This window comes from Rhinolophus ferrumequinum, unplaced genomic scaffold (assembly GCF_004115265.2).
Source record: "Rhinolophus ferrumequinum isolate MPI-CBG mRhiFer1 unplaced genomic scaffold, mRhiFer1_v1.p scaffold_109_arrow_ctg1, whole genome shotgun sequence".
NCBI lineage: Eukaryota > Metazoa > Chordata > Mammalia > Chiroptera > Rhinolophidae > Rhinolophus > Rhinolophus ferrumequinum.
Genome location: NW_022680364.1, coordinates 2,438,789 through 2,461,485, shown reverse-complemented (window position 1 = coordinate 2,461,485; position 22,697 = coordinate 2,438,789). Strand labels below are relative to the sequence as shown.

General features: G+C 40.2%; 1 pseudogene; it reads left to right on the top strand.

Moving 5' to 3' along the window:
• Nucleotides 1–1,887: 1,887 nt before the first annotated feature.
• On the top strand, nt 1,888–8,021 carry LOC117019926 (transcription initiation factor TFIID subunit 8-like; annotated as a pseudogene).
• The last annotated feature ends 14,676 nt before the right edge of the window (nt 8,022–22,697 follow it).

Genomic DNA, 22,697 nt, shown 5'->3' with positions numbered 1-22,697 from the left:
GATGAACTCCTTGAGCTTTTTCTTGTCTGGAAAAATCTTTATCTGTCCTTGGATTTTAAATGATAGCCTTGTTGGGTAGAGTAGTCTTGGTTGTATGCTCAATGTGGTATTTTTTACCACATTGAATATTTTCTGCCAATCCCTTCTGGCCTGCAAAGTTTTTGTTGAGAAATCAGCTGACAATCTTATGGGAGATCCTGTATAAGTTACTAGTTGCCTTTCTCTTGTTCCTTTTAGGATTCTCTCTTTGTCTTTAACCCTTGCCATTTTAATTATAATGTGTCTTGGTGTGGACCTGTTTGGGTTCAAATTGTTTGGAACTCTGTGCTTCCAGGGCTTGTATGTCTGTTTCTTTCACCAGGTTAGGGAAGTTTTCAGTCATTTTTTCATATAGGTTCTCAATCCCTTGCTTTCTCTCTTCTCTTTTTGTTACCCCTATGATATAAATGTTGGTACACTTGATGTTGTCTCAGAAGTCTCTTAAACTATCCTCATTTTTTGGATTCTTTTTGTGTTCTGATTGGGTGTTTTCTGTTACGTTGTCTTCCAAATCGCTGATTCGATCCTTTGCTTCATCTAGTTTGCTGGTGATTCCTTCTAGTGCATTCTTCATTTCAGTTATTGTATTCTTCACTTCTGACTGGTCCTTTTTTATGGTTTCTATGTCATTTTTTATGCTTGTTATCTCTTTGTTGAAGTTCTCACTAAGTTCCTTCAGCAAACTCATAACCAGTGTTTTGAACTCTGTCTCATGTGGGTTGCTTGCCTCTGTTTCATTTAGTTCTTTTACTGGATTTTTTTCCTGGTCTTTTATTTGGGACACATTTGTTGGCTCCCTCATTTTGGCTGCCTCTCTGTGTTTCTATGTATTAAGTAGATCTGCTATGTCTCCCAGTCTTAGCCAGATGGACTTATGTAGTATGTGCTGTATGGGGCCCAGTGGCACAGTCGTCCTGGTCACCTGAGCTGGGTGCTCTGAGAGTGTTCATTGTGTGGATTGTGTGTGCCCTCCTGTTATAGTTGAGCCTGGATTGTTATTGGCACATCAGTGGGTGGGATTGACCCTTAGGCTGACTGGCTGTGGGTTTTGGCCACATCCACAGCTTACAGACTACTGTGTGGGGTGCTCACCCCACTGAGTGGGATTTGCCCCAGCGGGCTCTGGTGCCTCTTGAGACTGTCCTTTCGGTATGCTGCTTATGGGGCTAATTGGGCAGTGCTTAGCTGTGGTCTGAGGCCAACCTCCAAGTATTCTGTTTCTGGGGCCTCTTAGGAGGGGCTCTGGTGTAGGCCCAGGTCAGCCACTGCCTGTGACTGGCCAGAGACTATCTGGTAGGAGCTACAAAATGATCTATGGTTGTTCACTGCCTTTGATAAACCTGGAAGCATGTGCGAGAGGCCACACTGTGAAGCAAGGATGACTGTCACCAGTACCAGGCCTGGGGTAGCTCTGCAAAATGCCAGGACACCCCAAGGCCTGTTACCACCTGTCACCTCCCATAAAGTTCAGCCACTGATCAAGCTTTGTGCAGTATACAAGTTGGGTGAGGCAGGGTCTCAAGAAGTCACTACAGTGGGAAGAGTTGTGGTCACCAGGTTAATGTAGCTTCTGGTTTGGTGCCAGTGCTGAGCCTGGAGCTACTCACCAAAAGCCTCTGAGTCCACTGAGATCAGGTGCCTCCCCTTGGGCCTGCAGACTCTGATAGCTTTCTAAGAAAGAGTGCAATGTGGGTGGGCGGGGCTGGCTGCTCTTGAGAAAGTGCCTCTGGCATTGGGGGAGTTGGGTAGGGCTGGGTCCCAGTGAGTCAGCAAATCAGAGCAGCAAAGCTTACCAGATGAATCAGATTCGGATTTGAGCCATGAGGGGGTGGACTCAATACAGGGAAGATGGTGCCTGCCTGCTGGCTGCCTGCTACACAGGAGGAGGACGCCACACAGGGAAAATGCTGCTTGTCCTCCAGCCTTCTCCTTGAAACCACACACCCTAGTCTGTCCCCCACATATCTCCAGGGCCCCCGAGTCACTATCCCTCAGCTGGAGCCCAAGGTGAGTGCCTGTGATTGAGTGAGTCTGTGAGGGGACCATTCAAGAAGACTCCTGGGTTTCCCGCAGCCTTCCATCCCACCCAGACTGTTGGAATGTCCACTGTGTTTCACAGCCAGATGCTGTGGGAGCTCCTCTTCCTGGCACTCGTACTCCAGGATGAGGAGTCTGGTTTGGGGGGCTAGGGGGTCTCTTGCTCCTCTATGGCAAACATCTGTGGGCGATATATCTGTCCTGATTTTCAACTGCCACACTTGGGTGTGGGTCCAGCTGGTTTTGTCTCTGCCTCTCCTACCAGTCTTGGTGTGGATTCTTCTTTATATTCTTAGTTATAAAACTTCTGTTCACCTAGATTTCAAATGGTTCTTTAGGTTGATTGTTCTATAATTTAGTTGTAATTTTAATGTGTTCATGGATGGACACAAGCACAGTGTTTATCTACTTCACCGTCTTGGATCTCTCCTAGTAAATGTCTGTTTTAATCAACTATAAGGCAAAGACATTATTTTGTGGTACTTCAAATGCAAATAAGTGAATTGTTTTGGTATGTGTACTATTGCAGAAATTGGTGGGCACACAATGAGTATATGTACTCTTGAGTGTCAATACCATTCGTGCTGGCCCCACCATAGTTTTCCCCCTGCTATGAATGCCAATGTTGATGCGAAAATGATATAGTTAATTAACTTATACTCTAATTATTTCAAGTATACATTTATTTCACTGTCTATGGTCATTGATATGTGTTAAAGGAGACTACAGTGTTACAGGAACAGACACTTTTAATAATCTCATGTCAGAACTGACTTAGGATTATGCCATTTCATTGGCGTGTAGTAGCCAGTCTCTGATGGTTGTTTTTTCGGGGTAACAGGAGCCTGAGATGTCCTAATTTGCCTTATTACTGGTGTCACTCTCAGGCAGGGATACTGTCATGCAGGGTGTCATGCGGGGTCTCTGGTCCCGCTCCCTACATAAGAATGCAGGACGTGGTGAGGCCACAAAGGAACACCCACAGAGCCATAGATAGGGGAGTCATACCACTATAGTCTCGCTGGCGGCTGGGTTGAAGACATAGGAGGCAGAAGCCACATGATCTGCAACCTGTCGTCTGCTTCCCTGCCAACCAACCAACCCCTTGCTAACTGTACTCTGCCGTGCTAACTGTGGTCCGTGCTTGCCTGCCACCAATTTCTTGCTAGACTCCATTTTCTGTTAAAGTAGCCATGGCAGTTATATTAGTGGCCAATGGCTCACTGGTTACAGCTGACGGCCAACTAGCCACAGCTGATGGCCATCCAATCAAAGTTGATGGCCATTTACTACCTGAGCCAGCACCTTTCCACATGAGGCCGAGAGCTTGGAAACTGCACTCCTGGCTCTGTCCCCACACATACTTTATGAAGACAGTGTTTTTTTTTTATCAGTTCTCACTGTCAACTCACCTGTATATGGTTTATCTTATTGTTCTCATTGAGCTCCAAGCCTCTCCTTAATTGCTTACCACTGAAATCTCCATGGTTTTCAAGAGTACCCTTGGGCTTCAACTTTCCCAGACTCTGTTTCAAATACAGTCAGTACTTGTAGGGAGAGCATTAGAGCTTTCTGATCTCAAAGTGGCATCTTGCTTTGCTGGCCTGTCTCTCCTGGCCTGGAACCTGTCTTGTGAGTGTACAGGGAAAAAGACTGTAGGTACCCTACTGCTCTTGACCTGGAGGAGAGCTTCCACCCCACGTGTGGGTGGGTGGGGGAAGGAAGCCTCTACCTCTCAGTGAGAGTGAGGAGATGAGAAATGCTGGCGGTCTGCCCTCCTGGTGGGATTCCATATCCTTTGATTGGGAGCTGATCAGAGACAGGCCCCGTTTTGTTGTCCCTTCTTCCCACTGGGAGCGGAGCTTCTGTCAAGCTCAGCTGTGAAGGGGGCACTTGGGGAGAAGTCGTGGCTCAAGGGCGAGAGGCTCTCATTGACTTACTGAGCTTCAGCGGATTGTCTTGTTTCCTCATTTGCTGTATGACCTTTGGACAATTTCCAGAGACTTTAAGTGTTGTTTGTTTGTTTTTTAATTTTTTTTACCAGTTATAGTTGTCTTACTGGGTCTGGACTCGCAGTGATCCCATGCCGTCATTCTGAAGTGGGACTTCCTCTTATTCCTTTACCCCAATAAGTGCTAAGGCTGCTTGGTCTTCAGTGACATCACATGGAAGCTTGGATAAGTCTCTCCTTCAGAGGCAGGATGAATACATCGAGTTAAGAACAGAACGTAAAGAAATATCAAATTCAGGGAATTGAGCAGAATGTATTTGTGAAGTTGGAAAGAATAAAAAAAAAATAAAAGAATAAAAACACATCAGTACTTCGTAGTTGGCAACTGTCATACGATGTCTGACAATTAAGTTCGCAAACTCGTCTTAGAACAAGTGCTCCATACCTCATTGCTGAATATCACTACGGTCACCTTCAAAGTACCCCCCTTGGGAAGCTATGCACCAAAGTCCACGCCTAGTCCACCCTTCAAAGCAATTTTGGAACTCTTTTTCTGGAATGGCCATCAGAGCTGTCATTGTATTACGCTTGATTTCCTGAGTGTCATCAAAATGTCTTCCTTTCAATATTTTCTTTATCTTTGGGTAAAGAAAGAAGTCATTGGGGGCCAGATCAGGTGAGTAGGGAGGGTGTTCCAATACAGTTATTTGTTTACCGGCTAAAAACTCCCTCACCGACAGTGCCGTGTGAGCTGGTGCGTTGTCGTGATGCAAGAGCCATGAGTTGTTGGCGAAAAGGTCAGGTTGTCTAACTTTTTCATGCAGCCTTTTCAGCATTTCCAAATAGTAAACTTGGTTAACTGTTTGTCCAGTTGGTACAAATTCATATTGCATAATCCCTCTGATATCAAAAAAGGTTAGCAACATCGTTGCAACAAATTTGCGAACTTAATTGTCCGACCTTGTAAAGCACCTATGTCAGTCCATCAGTGTTAATGATGACACAATGCTCCCCAGGAAAGGAGAGCAGCAAAGTGCCTTCGTTTGGCCTACAGTGAAAGTCGTATGAAATAGGAATAGCAGCATTTCTGTGCGCTGTGTTCTGCGTCTGTTGCTGATTATCAGTTTAAAACGGCTGAGAGTCACGACATGCAGATGACTTCTCTGAAACAGGTATCAGAACAGCTCCACGTGCTCAGGAGCCATCTGCCAGCATTCGCATCTTTTCTCTAGTTTGTATCCAATTTTTTCCAGTCTGTAAAATAGCTCGACTAGAGACCAGGTAGGCTACTGCAAACGTTATGGGTGAGAGCAAGGTGTCAGGGTCCGGGAGGCAACCCGAGGGCACTGTCATGGTGCTCTTGGAAATGGAAGCACCAGCTTCAAGGGTCCTTCGTGATCATCCCATTTTAGAGATGAAGGGCCAGCACCAGAGCTGGAGATATTCAGTGCATGGTGCTACCTCCAAACAGAAGTGTGATTGGAGTCGTCCCTCTGAGCCTTCTAACCTGATGGAACAAGTGCTCCACAGTGTCTAGTCCTCATTCCTTTAAAAAGCTGCACATCAGCATATTGTCCTGCGGATGACCACGCTATTCGGGGGCCGGGGGGTGGTGGTGGTGGACTTGACCACTGAGTGTCTTCGAGAAGTTCATCTCCCGTGTCTTTCACATCCAGGGTCCTGCACAATCTGGTGACAGGACAAGGAGCTCCCCTCTGCCACCTTCCTGCCCCACCAAAGAGATTACTGTAAGCAAACATGACTTAAAAGTAAGCTTTTGCATTGGCTTATGGAGACAGCCTTTATTTTGGAGTTCTCATAATGAACATGGTTAACTTAATGGCATAATCCGTTCATGCCCCATTCAGTGTAAATCCAGGAGGCACATGGGAAGGCCTTCTATCCACATCGGGCTCCACGAGACTGTGTGTGTGAGACCTGGGGAAGTTGGATACAAAGGAGCAGGGGAGACCTGCGCTTCTGATACTGATGAAAACCTCATGCTGGTAGGTAGTGTGAAGACTCCACTTTCAAATTTAGTGTTTGAATTTAGTTTTCTTAATTCATGTCTCCTATTTCTCTGTGGTTTAAGGTCTGCCAGAGACATCCCGTTAGGATTCTACTACAGAGATTTGAACACACTATTCAGTTAGATAAAGAAGCATGTGCAAAGAGTATATAGCATATCAAAACTGCATGTCTCGGGAACTATGATAAGATTACTTAAAAAAACCAACTTAACAATAAATAATTAAATGCAAAGTCATAAAGCTTATATACATCCTGGATGAGCATCGGGATGTATCCATAAACTTTCTCCTAAATGGAAAACTTTCAAACTTAGGAAAATACTAAGAATAAAATATATTTAAAATTTCCTTTACATGCAAGAAGTTACTAACGTTCTTTTTAATTCTCAGGAAATATAAATCCCCTGGAATGAATGATCTTTCTCAGCTTATTGTGTAGCCTCTGAAATAGCTCAGATTCTTCACAAGGTGAATTTCATTGAGTTGTTACAATTTGGTCAACACCCCGCTATGCGTACAGTGTGTGGAGAGACACGACAAGGTACTACAGGAACTCAGAGGTTAACGAGCGATGGCAGCCGTCGTCACTTTCAAGAGATGATATTTTTCAACCCAAAGAGCGAGAGATTTAAAAAAAGACTATGTTTTGAAAAGTTTGCATTGGTTTTATGAAGCCATTTAGGCTCTGGTAGTAGTATAATGGTAACTTTCTTCTTCCCTTTCTTCCTTCTCTCTCAGTCACATTTCTGAGTGATGGTATTACCTCTAAATCAGCAATAAAATATCATGAACATTGGCTTTTAAGCTAGTAAGGTTTCTGAATTCTTTGCTCTGACCAATAGTTATTTCTTAATGCACAAAACAATTCTCCGTATGTCTCCATTACTTCCTTCTTGTTTGCTGCCCTTCAGGGGAACACGTTCCTTCCATGGAATAAACTTTGCCCTCAGTAAAAATTGACAGAAGCTACCCTCAGGATTGTGACAGGAAAATAGCTAAGTGCTGCTTGTGTATAATAACTTTAGATATGTAATAGAAATTCTTTCAGATGTTTCATTTCTACATTTGCAATAAAATCACACTATACTGATTTTAGGCATATTGAGGATTTTTTTCCATTTTCTTAAGATTATTCTGATCCCCTTTTATTTTTACATTTTAAAGATGAAGAAAGGAAAATAAATAGTTTGGGCAAGTCGCTAAACATCCTGAACCTTAATTTCCTCATTCGTGAAATGGGATGATAATTTGCACCTCATAGAACTACATTTCAGAAACTGGGAGGAGTGCCAAGTCTTACTGTGAGCACACAGCCAGGACCCAGCCCACGCTGTCAGGTATCGTGGTCACACTTGCTGAGATATGTTTCAATGTAGACACGCTCCCTGCTTATGCAAAACGGTCTCAGAGAATGGTCATCACTGCCTCTCCGGTGACCATTCAGCCGGTGACTCCCAAGACCCTCGTTGCAGGGCAGAACCGACCACACCCGACACACATCCCCAGCCATTTTCCAGAGTTCCCTGACCCCCACACCTACATCAAGACTCCGATGTGCCGGGAGCCTGTACGGGACTACCAGGTCCTGCGGGAGAAGGCTGCATCCCAGAGATGAGATGTAGAGCCGGCACTCATCCGTTTTATGGCCAAGGCAGGCAAGACCCAGAGTCTTTTCAAAGATGATGTCAGCACGTTTCCATTGATTGCTGCTAGACCTTTCACCATCCGCTACCTGACAGATAGAGATTGATTGACAGATAGAGCAGGATGAACAGACAGACACCGAGAACCTGCCTTTTCATATCAGCACGGAGGATTCTGGAGCCGAGAAGGAGAACACCTCTGTCCTGCAGCAGAACCCCTCCTTGCCAGGGAGCCGGAATGGAGAGGAGAACATCATCGGTAATGCCTACCTGCGACCTATGAAGAAATCCAAGAGCGGCAGGAAGGAGTCCCTCTCCTGAGCTGAGAAGGAAGCCTGCCTTGTACAGAGACGTGGACACCACCTTCCTGGGGGAGTTAAAGCCACTCAAAGAAGAAGAGAGTGTGGCTTCCTCGTGATCCAGCTGAGGCTGCCTGGGTGTGACCGGGTGTGATTTTAGTAGCAAACTTATATTAAGGTTACCTATTTTCACTGGATGTTTGGGTTGAGTAAGATACGATAGTAATAACGAGGCTTTCTGAATCAAGCAGGCTGTCCTATGGGGCGTGGGAACAGCTGGTGACTTCACTTGTTGTCACAGGACTTGATTCCTTTGGAACTTGGAAGGCCGGGGAGGTGGCAGGAGAGAAGGGCCAGAAAGACTGTTTGCCTCGTTTCTATTTCAGAATATCCAGATCTCTTTGATTGACTCTCAGACAATCTGTGGCACCAATTTATCTTCCTAGGACCTTCTTCTTGTTTCTGTCCTTATCTGGGCTCCCGGTGCCCTGTTGAGCTGACCAACGGTAACTTGGTCCTCCTGCACCATGTTGGAAGCAGGAGGCCCACATATCACACTCCTTGGTCGACTCTGGCAGGAGTCAGGGGGCCTGAGCAGATAGGAAATGTGGAGAAGAGTGATGTGTAAGGGCCGTGGCGATTCTCATGAGCCTCTGATGACCTTCCTGAAACAGGGCCCCGCTGTCTCCTGAGAGATCTGTTGTTTCCATCCCTCTGTAGAATGTATGCTTGGGAACCACCAAGTCTGGCAACATGCTGGGAAAAGAGTTCTCTCTGACAAGAGCCTGCCTAGATCTGTGGGTTTATTATGCTGTGACCTGACAAAGGAATTACCGATTCTAATCAACAGGAAAAGGATCTGATGGGGGTTGGGGGGTGGGTGATGACATTTTGAGGGCTTGATTTGGCCTTGTATTCTGAAAGCTGAGGAGCCTGGTCGGTCTCCTGGAAGGCTGGCACGGGCAGAGGGCTATGTTCCCAACTTATGGTGGAAGTGGGCTGAGAGCAGCCTGCAGGCCAGGCCAAGGTGTTCTTCCAGAAGCAGGTCTGAATTTGTTCAACCTCTGCCTCCTGGGAGGAGAAGATTTCATTTTTGATGTACCCAACAAACCAAACAAGTGTTTAAGGAAGATATTGGGCAGAAGTGTTTAAGAAAGACCCTTTGGCTGGTCTCTGGAGGAAGAGATTTAAAAACCAAGTCTAAGGAAGAAAAATGCCAGTGACACCTGGAAGTTAACACAGAATACTCGAGGGGTTCCCTGGGATAGCATCTTCAGGTCCATACTGAACTTTCCTTATGCTCAGCTTCCACAGTCATCTCTTAATCTTCCGGCTCTTGGGACTTGAAAACTCAAAAACTTTGGTGACTGGACAGCAGGCTTATTGTTCCTCTGGCCTCACTGTTCTCTAGGGCATTCCATCCGTCTCCTGGACGGAAAGAGCTGTTTGTCAGTAGTAACTGAAGGGGTGGGCAGGGGAAGAGAGGGTGCTAGTGAGAAATCTGGATTCTCCAGCTCTGGACCACATTAAGAGTTTTTCAGGTTTGTAGTGACCTGAAACCCTTCTCGTTGAAAGCAGTCAGGTGAGCCTGTGCTGGCCCCTTGGCATGTGTGATTTGGCTCCCAGTGGTGCTGGGCCTGTTCAGTTACTTACCTCCAGTGCCACGTTGGAGCCATGGCAGGTCCAGGTGGAAACCTCCCCGGCTGGTTGCCGTCACGGCTCTCGGGCGCAGTTGTCCCAGCCAGCATTTCCACAGGTCCTCTCTTGCTGTTACCATCTAAAACAAACACCTGTTGAGTGCCCATCATGCTCAGGGAGAAGGTGGATTTGGAAAAGAGTCGCCATTTCTGCTGCGAGAATTTCAGAGGCTGTACTGCTTGCTGTAATTCTGTTCTGGATGAGAGACACTGGGAGATGGTGAGGCAACTTGAAACATTGACCCAACTGTTGTTATTGTGTAAAAACTGTGCATACCTCTCGGTATATTTATAAGTTTCTATTTTTTATAACTTTGGGGAAATTCTTAGAGGGAAAACAGCCAGATTAAGAATGTGATTTACGAGCTTTTAATAAAAGGAAATAAGAAAAAAATAAAAAAAAAAGAAAGAAAGAAAGAAAGAAAGAAAGAAAGAAGAAAGAAAGAAAGAAAGAAAGAAAGAAAGAAAGAAAAGAAAAGAAAAGAAAAGAAAAGAAAAGAAAAGAAAAGAAAAGAAAAGAAAAGAAAAGAAAAGAAAAGAAAAGAAAAGAAAAGAAAAGAAAAGAAAAGAAAAGAAGGGAAGAAAGAATATCTGGCCTCTATATGTTCATATGGCTTTTCACGTGGTAGGGACATGTACAACTGATGGAAAATGTTTAGAACAATAATTGATTAGACTTATTCTTTTACTATTCAATGCTGCTTATTTCCCATAGTTATTTTTCTTCTCTTTTTTATACTACCCTTAGAGTTAGCACATAAATATTGATTCATTTATTCAACAAATGTTTATTGAACAGCTGATATATAATATATATACTGTTTAGACCCTGGCAGTCGTGTAGTGCAGTGAACACAAGAGAACCAAAATTGATTTCCAGTGACTTCAATTTTGAAACTGTGGTGAGAAATCTATTGGATGTTAGTACTTTCCATTGAAAGTTCTGTGGGGAAAATGTGAGCCGAGAGGTCTATCCCAAGCTGTCATGGTCGGTGAGGTATTAGCAGATATCTATGGAGTAAGACTTTACTTTTCACTCATCACTTCAGAAGAAATTATTTAGTTTTTTCTCAGCAAACTAAAGGATGAAAACTTAGTAGAAATTTTGCTTGGCATGATAATCTCAAGATGCATCCATGTTGTCACAAATGGCACTATTTCATCTGTTCTTATGGCTGAGTAGCTTCCCACTGTGTATATATACCACATTTTCTTTATCCATTCATCTATCGAAGGACATTTTAGTTGTTTCCATGTCTTCGCCACTGTAAATAAAGCTTCAGTGAACATAGGCGTACATATATCTTTACGGATCAATGTTTTCAGATTTTGGGGGTAGACACCCAGAGGAGGGATTACTGGGTCATATGGTAATTCTATTTGTAATTTTTTGAGGAACCTCCACACTGCCTTCCATAGCGGCTGCACCAGTCTGCATTCCCACCAACAGTGTATGAGGGTTCCTTTTTCTCCACAGCCTCTCCAACACTGTTATTATATGTCTTGGTGATTCTAATGGGTGTGAGGTGATATCTCATTGTGGTTTTGATGTGCATTTCCCTAATAACTAGTGACATTGAGCATTTTTTCATACATCTGTTGGACGTTTGCCTTCTTGGGAAAAGTTTCTGTTCAGGTCCTCTGTCCATTTTTAATGGGATTGTTTATTTTTTGTTGTTGTTTAGTTGTATGAGGTCTTTATATATTTTGGATATTAGCCCCTTATCAGAGGCATTGTTTGTTGATATCTTCTCCCATTCAGTTTTCCTCATTGTTTTGTTGAGCATTTCTTTTGCTGTGCAGAAACTTTTGGTTTGATATAGTCTCATTCATTTATTTTTGCTTTTACTTCTCTTGCCTTTGAGGTTAAATTAATAAAATCCTCTCTAAGACCAAGGTCCGTATGTTTAGTACCTGTCCTTTCTTCTATGTGATTTATTGTTTCAGGTCTTATGTTTAGGTCTTTGATCCATTCTGAATTAATTTTGGTACATGGTGACAGACAGCAGTCTAGCTTCACTCTTTTCACAAGTGGCTTTCCAATTTTCTTAGCACCTTTTTATTGAAGAGGTTTTTTCTCCATTGTATGTATTTGGCTTCTTTGTCAAAAATTGTCTGCTCATATATATGTGAGTTTATTTACTGGTTCTCAATTCTATTCCATTTGTCTTTTTGTCTGCTTTTCTGCCAATACCATACTGTTTTGATTATTGTATCTTTGTTGAGATTACCATGCTAAGCGAAATATGTCAGAAAGAAAAAGTCAAACCAACCATATGACTTCACTCATGTGGGATATAAAACTGAAAGCAACAAACAAACAAGACAAACAAACAAATAAAAACTCATAGACAGAGACAACAGTTTAGTGGTTACCAGAGGGTAAGGTGGGGAGAGGGTGGTAGAAGAGGGTAAAGGGGGTCAAATATATATTGATAGAAGGAGAACTGACTCTGGATGGTGAACACAAAATGTGATATATAGATGATGTATTACAGAATTGTACACTTGAAACCTATATAATTTTACTAATAAATGTCACCCCAATAAATTTAGTAATTAAAAAATAAATAAATTCTAAGGAAAAGTATGATGCCATAAAAGACATTGTTTAGATATGTTTTATAATGGAAAGATTTTTTATGACAGTTGAGAAAAATGCATGTGACCAAACAATATAAATATGATCACACAAGTAATAAAAATGAGAACTCTGTGTGTGTGTGTGTGTGTGTAGATTTACATGTGCAGATATGATGAGGATTGCATGAAGAGGACAATTCCTTTTACTCTATAATTTTTTTTTTACATTTTTATTTACAGTTTCATGTATTACTTTTATAATTTATAACTAGTGAAGAAAAAATAAAAACTAAAAAGCAAAAAAGAAACATTGGTAGAAATTACAAGGAAAGCAGTAAAAAGAGAGTCCTGGATAACAGTGGAAATAGTGTCTGACATGTAATGAACGGATGATTCAGTCAATGGATCTAAGCAGATGGCTCCTTAGCCGTGGAACAGAACTGGTGCCATGAAACAGACGCAGAATAATATCAGATGTCCTGGATGAAATCTGGTTCCTCTTCCCAGCACAAATGTAGACACCTTGAAATTATAATGTAAAGGAGAAAGAAAACTGAAAGAAAAACCTAGTCTATATGAGCAGCAAACTAGAGTGGGCATGGTTTCCAGCAAGTGCTAGAAACATTTTCACTGGAGTTTATCGCATTGTTAACAAAAGATTCATGGGATATAAAACATAAAACAATACATGAACAAACAAAACAAAGTTACAGAAACAGACCACAGTGACATGGTTACCAGCGGGGAAAGGAGTTTGGGAGAGGATGAAAAGGGTAAAAAGGGTCAGTCAAATAAATGGTGACAGGAGACTGGACTCTGGGTGGTGAGCACACAATGCAATACACAGATGATGTGTTACAGAATTGTACACCTGAAACCTATATAATGTTATTAAACAATGTCATCCAATAAATTTAATTTAAAAATGCAGAGGAATAAGGATGGAATAAACAAGCCTGGACTACTTAAGCCACCTCTGTGTAATTGAAAATAACTGGTTCGGTCTTTCTTTGTTAATTAGATTACAAGTTCCTTAAGCCTAAGGGCGATTTATTACAATTTCTACTCTCCACCACAGTGATCTGCTCAAACCTTACAATCAAAAGTCGTTGTAAAATTTAATTTAGTCTGTGGTCGGTTTGTTAAACAATGTTACATGTTTTAAATGTAGCAGTCATTTTCTTACCGAGAATAATAAAGAGAAGGCTTTACAGAAAGTGCCATCTCACCAAGGAAACTATGTTCAGATGTAGATTTTTTTTTAGAAAGTGATTCAACTGCTAAAAAATTACCTCCAAATTTATTGAAACATATTTTAAATAGTAACAGTTAAATGTGATGATGGATGCCAACCTTCATAATTGTCATTTAAAATTGTTCCTTGTACATTCATCTTCTGAAATGTTTGTGTTTTTTCTGAAAATGCAGATGACTACCGCCATCTGTGTAGGTCATATTCACTTGACTTATTCAGCTGTGATATTTTAATTCATCTCTGTACAGTTACACTGAGTCTCACTTAGTAATAGCAGATTAATGAGAAAGGGTGAAAATTATATTGCAATCAGGTTAATAAGAAAGTGTGAAAATTATATCATAAACAAGTTAATGGGAAAGTGTGAAAATTGTATTACAAAGTTTGGAAGGGTGAATATTAGGAATGCATTCTGTTTATAGTTTCATTGTTAAATTGTAGGAAATGAATTCTCATGCAGTCATTGTATTTTTAATCAGTAAGTAAAACCAACTACTTTTACTGCTTTTTCATACATGCTATATGGACCCTCTGTTTTTCATACATAAAGAAGTGCTTTTGGTAGTGTCTTGGTTACTATGACTGTGCATTTTAAAATCAAGCTGCATATAATTAATACTATTTTACATATATACAACAGGTAAGCTTCCTGGCATGAGGCACAATTTATCTGAAGCTATTTTAAGATTCTTATGTCTGTGAATAATATTGTCCTCAAAATTCAAATTGTTAATACGTCACCTTTGACACTGCGTATGTTCTACCATACTTTAATTTTTTTCTTTGTCTGTCTCAGGATTTGGCTTCTGTTCTTCCTTCTTGGTTTCTTTATGACTTCTCACCTAGCATTTGATTCTTCTCACCTCCCCTTCCCACAGGGCACTTCTAAGTGGTAACCACACTCCTTAAGCACCTAGATGAATTTCCTTCGTGTAATAGACAATGTCAAGTGCTCTAAATGCCCTTCCAAGACATTTGCTTGCCAGAGAGTGGGGTTAAAAACAAACCAACAAACAGAAAATACTACAAATAATCAGAGACGGGTCTTCAGTGAAACATCAGGCAAGTTCTAGTTTGTTACCCAAGGCTGATTAGCATGAGGTCATCCACGTGGTAGAACATCCGTGATGTTCTGTGGAAACCCAAAGTAAGGATACGGCTGACGTGAGCAAAGGGGGCCAGAACGTCTGAGAAGTAAGGAGAAAGCCACCCAGATCACCTTCCCCACGGTGGGAGGCGTACCCTTGGTCCGTCAGCTATGGCTGCCCAGCATGGGGCGCTGTGCTCCAGGCGTTAGCTTCCTGTGTCGTGGGGTGAACCTGTGGAATGGGCAGGCCCCCATGGCAATGCAGAGGTTGGGAAGCAGAAAGCTCAGGTGGGATGCTCCAGGTGGGGTCATGGTAGAGCATCCTGGGACTTCTGCAGTGGTTATAGCAGAAATCGGGCGTGGCCGAAGGGTTTGTAACCAGGGCTATTTAAAGAGAAGCCTGCAGGATACTTATTGTCACACATAATGCCAGCGTAAGCCAGTGTGCTGTGCTGAATAACAAAACTTAGGGGTATATTTGAATGACATAATTATCCTAACCATCCACATTACTGAACATTATTTATGCTGCAGAATGCAAAAAAATGTTTTTTTTTTAAATGGTGACATCCATAGAAATTAATTTGTTCATATTTTTTTAATATAAAGGTTTTCAAGCACTGAGCTACTTATAACTGGAGACCAATACTATGTAATTTTAATGTTTTTAGATTTATAAATAGACAGACTCTTTTGTTGGGATGCGAACGAAAATGACGATACCATCCCAAGGAATCCTTGAACAAAATATATTGATTAAAATACATTTTAAAAATTAATCTCTAACCTCTGCACTACAGATAATATTCAAATGTGATATAACTCTTCGTATGTTTGATGACTATTTTAAAGTGATTCCAGGATTTTTCTCCTTTGAAGCTCAATAATCTAAAATTTTCCTAATATTTGTAATTCTACTAAAAACATTTAGCCACTTTCTTATTCTGTTATCCTGACGAGTTCATGAAATAAATAATACATTTCGCTGGCTTTTATTAATCTGTGATAGATGTGTACTTTACCTTGTCTTAAGTTTGTTCAATAAAGTTTTATCAAACATCTTCTAGATAAACCACACTTAATGCAGCAGGCACAATAGTTATATTCTGAACAATAATTTTTATTCAACTAGTACTACCTGGAATTTTAGCATTTTATTATCCTTAGATAGATTATTTTAAAGTCCTAAAAATTATCCGTGTAGTTTACACCTTTTTTCAAACTTTTGCATAATCTAGTAAATATAAGTTGCACAGAATAGTTAAGAGTAAATATCTGTAAAAGAAATAAGTGAATTTATGGTAGATTTTTTTTTAATGCATATGATCATGTACGAAAAGCAAAGAAATGCAAAGCACTGTGGGAATGTGCATTCAACTTAAAGGTCGTGTCTTACAAACTGTACAGAGATGATCAGAAAATTAGTAAAATGGAAATCGCCAGGGACTGAGTCAGGCTTCTTGAATGAGATAAATCAGAGAGAACATTTAGGGTCAGTTTGACATTACTTGAATTTTTTGTTTGTTTGTTTGTTTGTTATAAGGAGGATCTGTTATAAGAAGAGTGGGGCTGCTCCATCTTGGCTGGAACCAAAGTCGGCTGACTTTAGTCGATAGTTATGATTTTATATGAAGATGCAGTAGACAAATAAACTACTTCAGGCCTCCTATCAATAAGTTACAATGAAATAAAAAATGATGTTCCATTACAGACATTGTGTTGTTTATTTGATTTTGGAAAGGGCTGAAAGGAGGTTCACAGGTGACCGACCCTATATGCAACTGGGTTCCTTGCGAAATTCCATCTTGGTTTCTGCACTATTTTATCAGTCATAATTTTGAATCCTGATACCTTAGTCTGTGTAAATCACATTTCCTTATATTTCAACACAGATTAAATAGAGGCAGCAATCTCAAACTTCAAAGACAACCATTGAACATCAAGTAAATCTAAATCATTTAGCTTATGTACATTCTCTGAGATACCATAAGAGAGGACGGTTGATGTACATACAAAGATGTCAATCGCACGTGCTTATGGGGATATCATTTTATCCCCATGACAACATTGGGGTTATAGGAAGGTCCTGATTCTCACTGATTCTCACTTCTCCCTGGAGATGGCGCTACTGTGGCTGTGGTGTGATCTTTTACCTGGAAGTCATGGAGATCAAGTCAAATACGGGTAGATCAACACATGTACATTCAAAAATGTAGTTAGTGTCACTAACTCAGTAATCTGAGCTGTAAGTCAGGTTGGAAACAACAGTTCCTATTGTGATTATTCTGAATTCCTTTCGAATTGCTGTTTTTGAAGAATGAATGACATATAGGAAGAGCTTTAAATTTAAAAATACACACAGGAGCTAAATTACAAGCTTATTTTTGAAGATTGAAGAAAACAATTTATGTAAAATCCCACTTCAAACATAGCTAATGTAGAAATAGCTTTTGGTTGTTATTTTCCATTAAATGATGACAATTCTCTTTAACCTTTGAAAAAACCGGATTTAATATTTTGATAATCCTAAAAATGACAGTAAGTTATAACCAATATAATAAAAATAATGTATTTTCATTGAAATATTTCTTCTACTGCATTAATAGAATTTTTCCTAATAAATTATTTTATGCCACTGAGAACTATTTTTTTTTTTTTTAGATTAACAACCTTCTCCAATTTAAAATTGAAACTCTCTACTTGATACAATGTTTTTTGGTCAACCTTTAAAAAATAGCTCTTGGAGTAAACGACAACTTATTTTTCTCAAGTAATTCATTGAAAGCAAATTCTTTTCCTTTGACCACCATTTGAGTCTGGAGACTATGTTCTGAATTAAAGAATTTTAATTAATAAGAACGTGAATAATCGGTGTTTCATGTGTTTCTTTCGTCTGTTTGTCTGTGTTTGGAATCTAGCCTTTCACATTTCGGAAAACCTGTAGTTATTATCATTATTATTCTTCGTATTCTGTCAATCCTGCTTGATCCAGTTCATCTGGGATCCTGTGCAATTCACCTCAGCAAATACACCATTGAGGGAGTTACAATACTGGATGTGCCGTCAGAGACGCTATTTCCATAGGGACATATTAGGGACAGCGCCTTTGAAAGGATTTTAAATTGAGTTAGGCTTTGAAGGATGGGTGGGATTGGGAGAAGTGGAGGTGTCAGTGAATGTATTCAAAATAGGAGGGAATGCATGAGAAAGACCTAGAACGTGCTCAGGTCTGGATTGAGACGTCACATGATGCCTTGCCCCTGGGATGCAGATGGAGAGACAGTGGTCACAAAACATAGGCCTGGGTGGGTTTGTAATCCTTGCATCCTTCCATTATGAGCTTAAAATGAGCTAATGTCATTTACGTCCTCATCGTTTATTAATGATGAAGAAACATGGATGTGATATCTCCCTTTCAGGAAATTGTTTGCTGTCTCTCTTGGTAACCTAACAGAATGGTTGAAATTTATATTTAAGAAGTATTTGGAACTGTCTTCAAATTTATTTTTCACAGTATTTTTTAAAGAGCCACAGCTACTATTGTCTCTATTTGATGGGTATAAGGTTGAAAGTGCAAACATTGGAGGCATAACTTAAAATGGTATTTAGAGCTCCTAGCTTGCAGCTTCATTGTGCCAACTCTTAGGAGGTTCACCCCTCATTAATTTTGTTATGATCTAAGAATCACAGAACAATCTGTCTGTCCCTTCCGACAGACATAATGCCCAAATGCCTGCTGTCTTTCCTTGTCATTAGTTTTCCACATTAGGGATGTAGACGCTGTAATTGTTTTCCACTTAACACACTCATCACCCGAGCAGACCCCAGAAGGGTCCCGTGTACATCTGCCTGTGTACATGTAGGCGTGCCCGCCAGCCCTCCTCTCCTCTGGGAGCGGTGGGGTCTGGCTGCGGCAAAGCCCAGGCGAAGGCTTTGCAAGGAAGTGAGGGCCTGCATGTCAATAGCAACGTCCCTCTCTCCTATGTCAATGTTTCAGAGAAAATCTGAGCTGAACTTTAGCTCATTCTTAGGGCAGAATTCCCAGAATTACAAAAACAGTGTTGAGAGGTAATTGAACATACTTACATGTAGGTCTTAATTACCTTTTTGATTGGAGGTTTATCTTTAGCATGGTATTTTGATAATGTAACAGGACGAATTATTTTGTGTGTTCTCCCACTGTGTTTAGGAAACGCAGACTGTAATTTTGAGATAAGTAAGTTCAGTGGGAATAATGTTCTAAAAGTGTATCAATTATGGCAGGCTTTTAGTTATATTTTTATCAGTACTTAAGCATTCTCAGCGATTGCGTCTTAACAATATCATGATCATCTTTTATGTCTCCATCCTTTGATAGTAAGAGCCTGTTATGGGATGTGGGATCATAGGGGAGGGTTCCGCCCTTAAAATTATGGACAAAGTACTTGAAAACGGTTTCTCTTAAACTGTTGAATTAATAACACCCATTTTTAGTTAGACACACATAGCATTAAGGTAGAAACAGAACTTCTATGGAAGATACAGCAGGTCAGGACGCATAGGTCAAAACACTGGTAGTGTAAACGAGCTTTTAAAGCAGCGATTACACACTGTGCTCCTTGGAGGTCACATTTCACTTTCATGTCTGGTGATGAGATTGTAAACACCCTTACATCTGTCCAGTGCATCAAAATGCAGACTGCGTTAGGAGAGAAATGATATGGAAAGCACTGACTGCAGTGAGGAAGATGAGCTGTGTGGATAAGGCTAGGGGGATGCTGCAGTCATCCAGGTGAGAGAGGGTGAGGAGCTGAACTAGATGGTAAGAAGAGGAATAGGAAAATGGATGAATTTTAAGATCTGGAAGGCTGTGGGCTGTGAGGGTCTAGAAGAGATGATGTCCCACTTTCTCACTTGGTCAGCTCTTGGTTTGTGGTACTTTATACTAAAACAGAGAATGCACTCTTGCGTGTCCTCCTGGACTGGAGGCCACTTAGGGAGCTGACATTAGGTCTTCGTCGTCTTTGCTTTTTGTGTCCCATAACCAGGGCCTGGCAAATGAGCTGCACATATTGGCAATTCAAGAAAGTAAGTTTGGTTCTACTCAATGACGTGTCTTCCGACCATCAGAGCTCACCATAGACGAAGCTTTGTGTCTACTGCATCCTCTTTGTATCCCACACCCAGAACGGAGTGTATATGGTTGGGTCAATGTGTATATGGTCTATGGAGTTGAGATGAGATGGTCCTCATCACACAGAGTGAGGCGTCTACCATCGAAAATAGTGGAACCGAAGGTGCTGCTCATGATAGAGAAGAGAGGCCAGCTCTAGGCAGGGATTAAACTATGTTCTGTCTAAGGTCTGGATATTCTTGACGAAAGCTAACCAATAACCTTGACAGTCTTAAGATGAACCTCATCAATGAGGCTCAGTTTCCCTTTTGGCTTATTCATTTACATGGGTACTTTTTTTAGCTTGGGATTTTTTCTGTTAGAATGTTAAATAACATCGATTTTAGCTATATGTCAGTAGAAACCCATTTTAATAATCTCGATATCTCAAATGGAGTTTCTTGGGTCTTGATGCTGCTCATGTCTAAGGTTTTATTAGTAAAAATATTTGTATCTATAGTAGTTAGGGTATACACATAGACACACACACACACACACACACACACACGATATTTTCATACCTTTAAATGTTTGCCAAAACCTGAAGTATCTTTAGAATTCTAATTCATCATAAATGTATACCTTTTATAGAATAGTGGTTGCATTTTAGATGAAATAAGATAATTTCAAGTTAAATGTATTTCCCTTACATTTGTAATTGTGTAAATCAAATACAACCCAAGTTACTGTAAAATCTAAATGGATAATGGAAATGAAACCAACTCAATATAGTTATTTTACTAGCAAAATTTGTTCCCATTTGCTATTCTTGCCATATCATTGAACTTAGAATTATTTTATGGGTTTGAGAAAAATTTTGTTTTGGGTCATTTCACATTCTTACTTATGATTTCCATTTTAATCACTGACATGCTTTTCTGTTCCTGTTTATCCACCTTGATTAATACTGTCTACGGATATAACATTTTCTGTGATTGAATCAACTACACTGACAGTTCAACAGAATGACTCCATCCATTCACACAATAGTAATAATCTCAAGATTATTTTTATCAGATAGCTTATAATCCCTAGAATCTCTGTTGGGAGGGGCCCATGAGGATAGGGGTCAATAGCCTTGGTTAACTGAGGAATGTCTACAGCACCCTAAGAAAACCAGCCACTTGTTGACTACAATTTTGTGAGGGAGTTTTAGCCATTCGACAGTCCTGTTGCCTTGGTGACTCTTAACCATTAAATGTTATAATGAGCAAGTTACAGAGACTTGGTTTCTTCCTTAAAACTCACCAACAGCAGCATGGAATCTGTTCAACAGAACTTAAAAGTAGACCTGGCTCCTTCAACTTAAGTCCTTGCAGAGTTCTGTGTATTTCCTCTTGAAATGAAGTGATTGCCAATGGGAGAAGGGGATTTTCAGAGAAATTACTTGAAAGAAATATTACTTCCAAGAGCAAATGTTCTCCACCTTGACCATCCCACCTTCCCCTCCCCTGGGATATACACACCCCCTACCCCAGTGTAGAATGAGACCCAAAGTGCTTGAAATTATTTCATTGTATTTTCTCTTTGTACACTGAAGTAGTGTTAACACTGTTCACATGAGCAGTGTGTAAAGAAACAACTGGTGCTTGCAGTTTATTAAATGCCTTCATTTCTCTTCATCATTTAATCAAGTGAGAAAGCTATTCATTGCTTCAGACACCTCACATTCATGACCATTATCTTCTTAATTCTGTGCAGAATATGAACACCTGAAGACTAGAAGTTTTAATATGAATATAATACCCAAGAAAGTGGAAAATATAAAATATTCAATGCAGGCAGGGAGATAAAAAAAAATAACAATATTCCAAATATATTTTGTGAATTTAACAGCAAGGTTTTGAATTAAGTGAAAATCTTTTAAAAGACATTTTATTTCAAATTAAGCTTTAAAACACAGGGAAACAGGAATATATGGAAATGCTTAATTTTCCTTTTAAGGGAAAAAAATACTTGCTAGTCATGTAAGAAAAAATCTAAGAAGTAAATAATCAGCATCACTTCAAAATGATAAGTCACCAACAAAGAAATTATTAGATTCTAGATAAAACTGTATGAAATGTGAACTTTATGCTATAAAGGAGACAACAAATTATATAATCTTTTATTTAAAAGAGTCATTTTCTCAGCTTTCCGAATGTTTTGAGAACAAAGTGAGTAACAAAAGTCTATCTTTTGTTTTTAATGGTGAAGTGTATACATCACTTGGACAGAGTCATTTATGTCAGACGTGATCTGGGAAGAATGAAGTACATTTGCAGATTACAGCCCAGGAAAGTAATGGAAGGGGACAATACAGAAAAAGGCAACAGAAACATGAAAATAGTCTGATGCGAGGGTAAAATGTGACAAAAAATGGAGCTGCATTTCAGGAGTAATTTTTAGGGTTTGCTTTGGATATCTGTATTGTTGTCCATTTAATAACTTAGTAAAAGCTGATGTATGGCATTAAGATAAGTTAGCTTTTAAGATAACGTGTTAACTAATACCCAAAGTGTCATCAGTGTGAAAGCTCTTCCGATATCCCCACAGACTCCTGTAGAACACTTCAATTTAAATATACAAGTTTTTCTTTAAAGAAATGTCATGCAAGAAATGTTTCACTTTTCTTGAACTTGCAGTGAGAGTTTTCATTTAAAAGTATACCATAATGCTATTTTGTGATTTAAAAAATCATTTTGTTCTCTTCAGTGTTAATGGAATTTGTCTAGAAAAGCTCAGGCAAGTTAAGGTGGAATTGTTTTATGAGGAAATTGCTGTATTTTCTGAATGGCTTATTTCTGAAATCTATCTTGGGCTTTATTTTATTCTTTCCTATCAGTCTTTGTGGATGGAAATGTATTTTTCCAACACTAGTCAGCTCTGTATTTCAGGTATGTTTCACAGTTTGGTGAGACAACTTGACAAATAATATCAAAAGT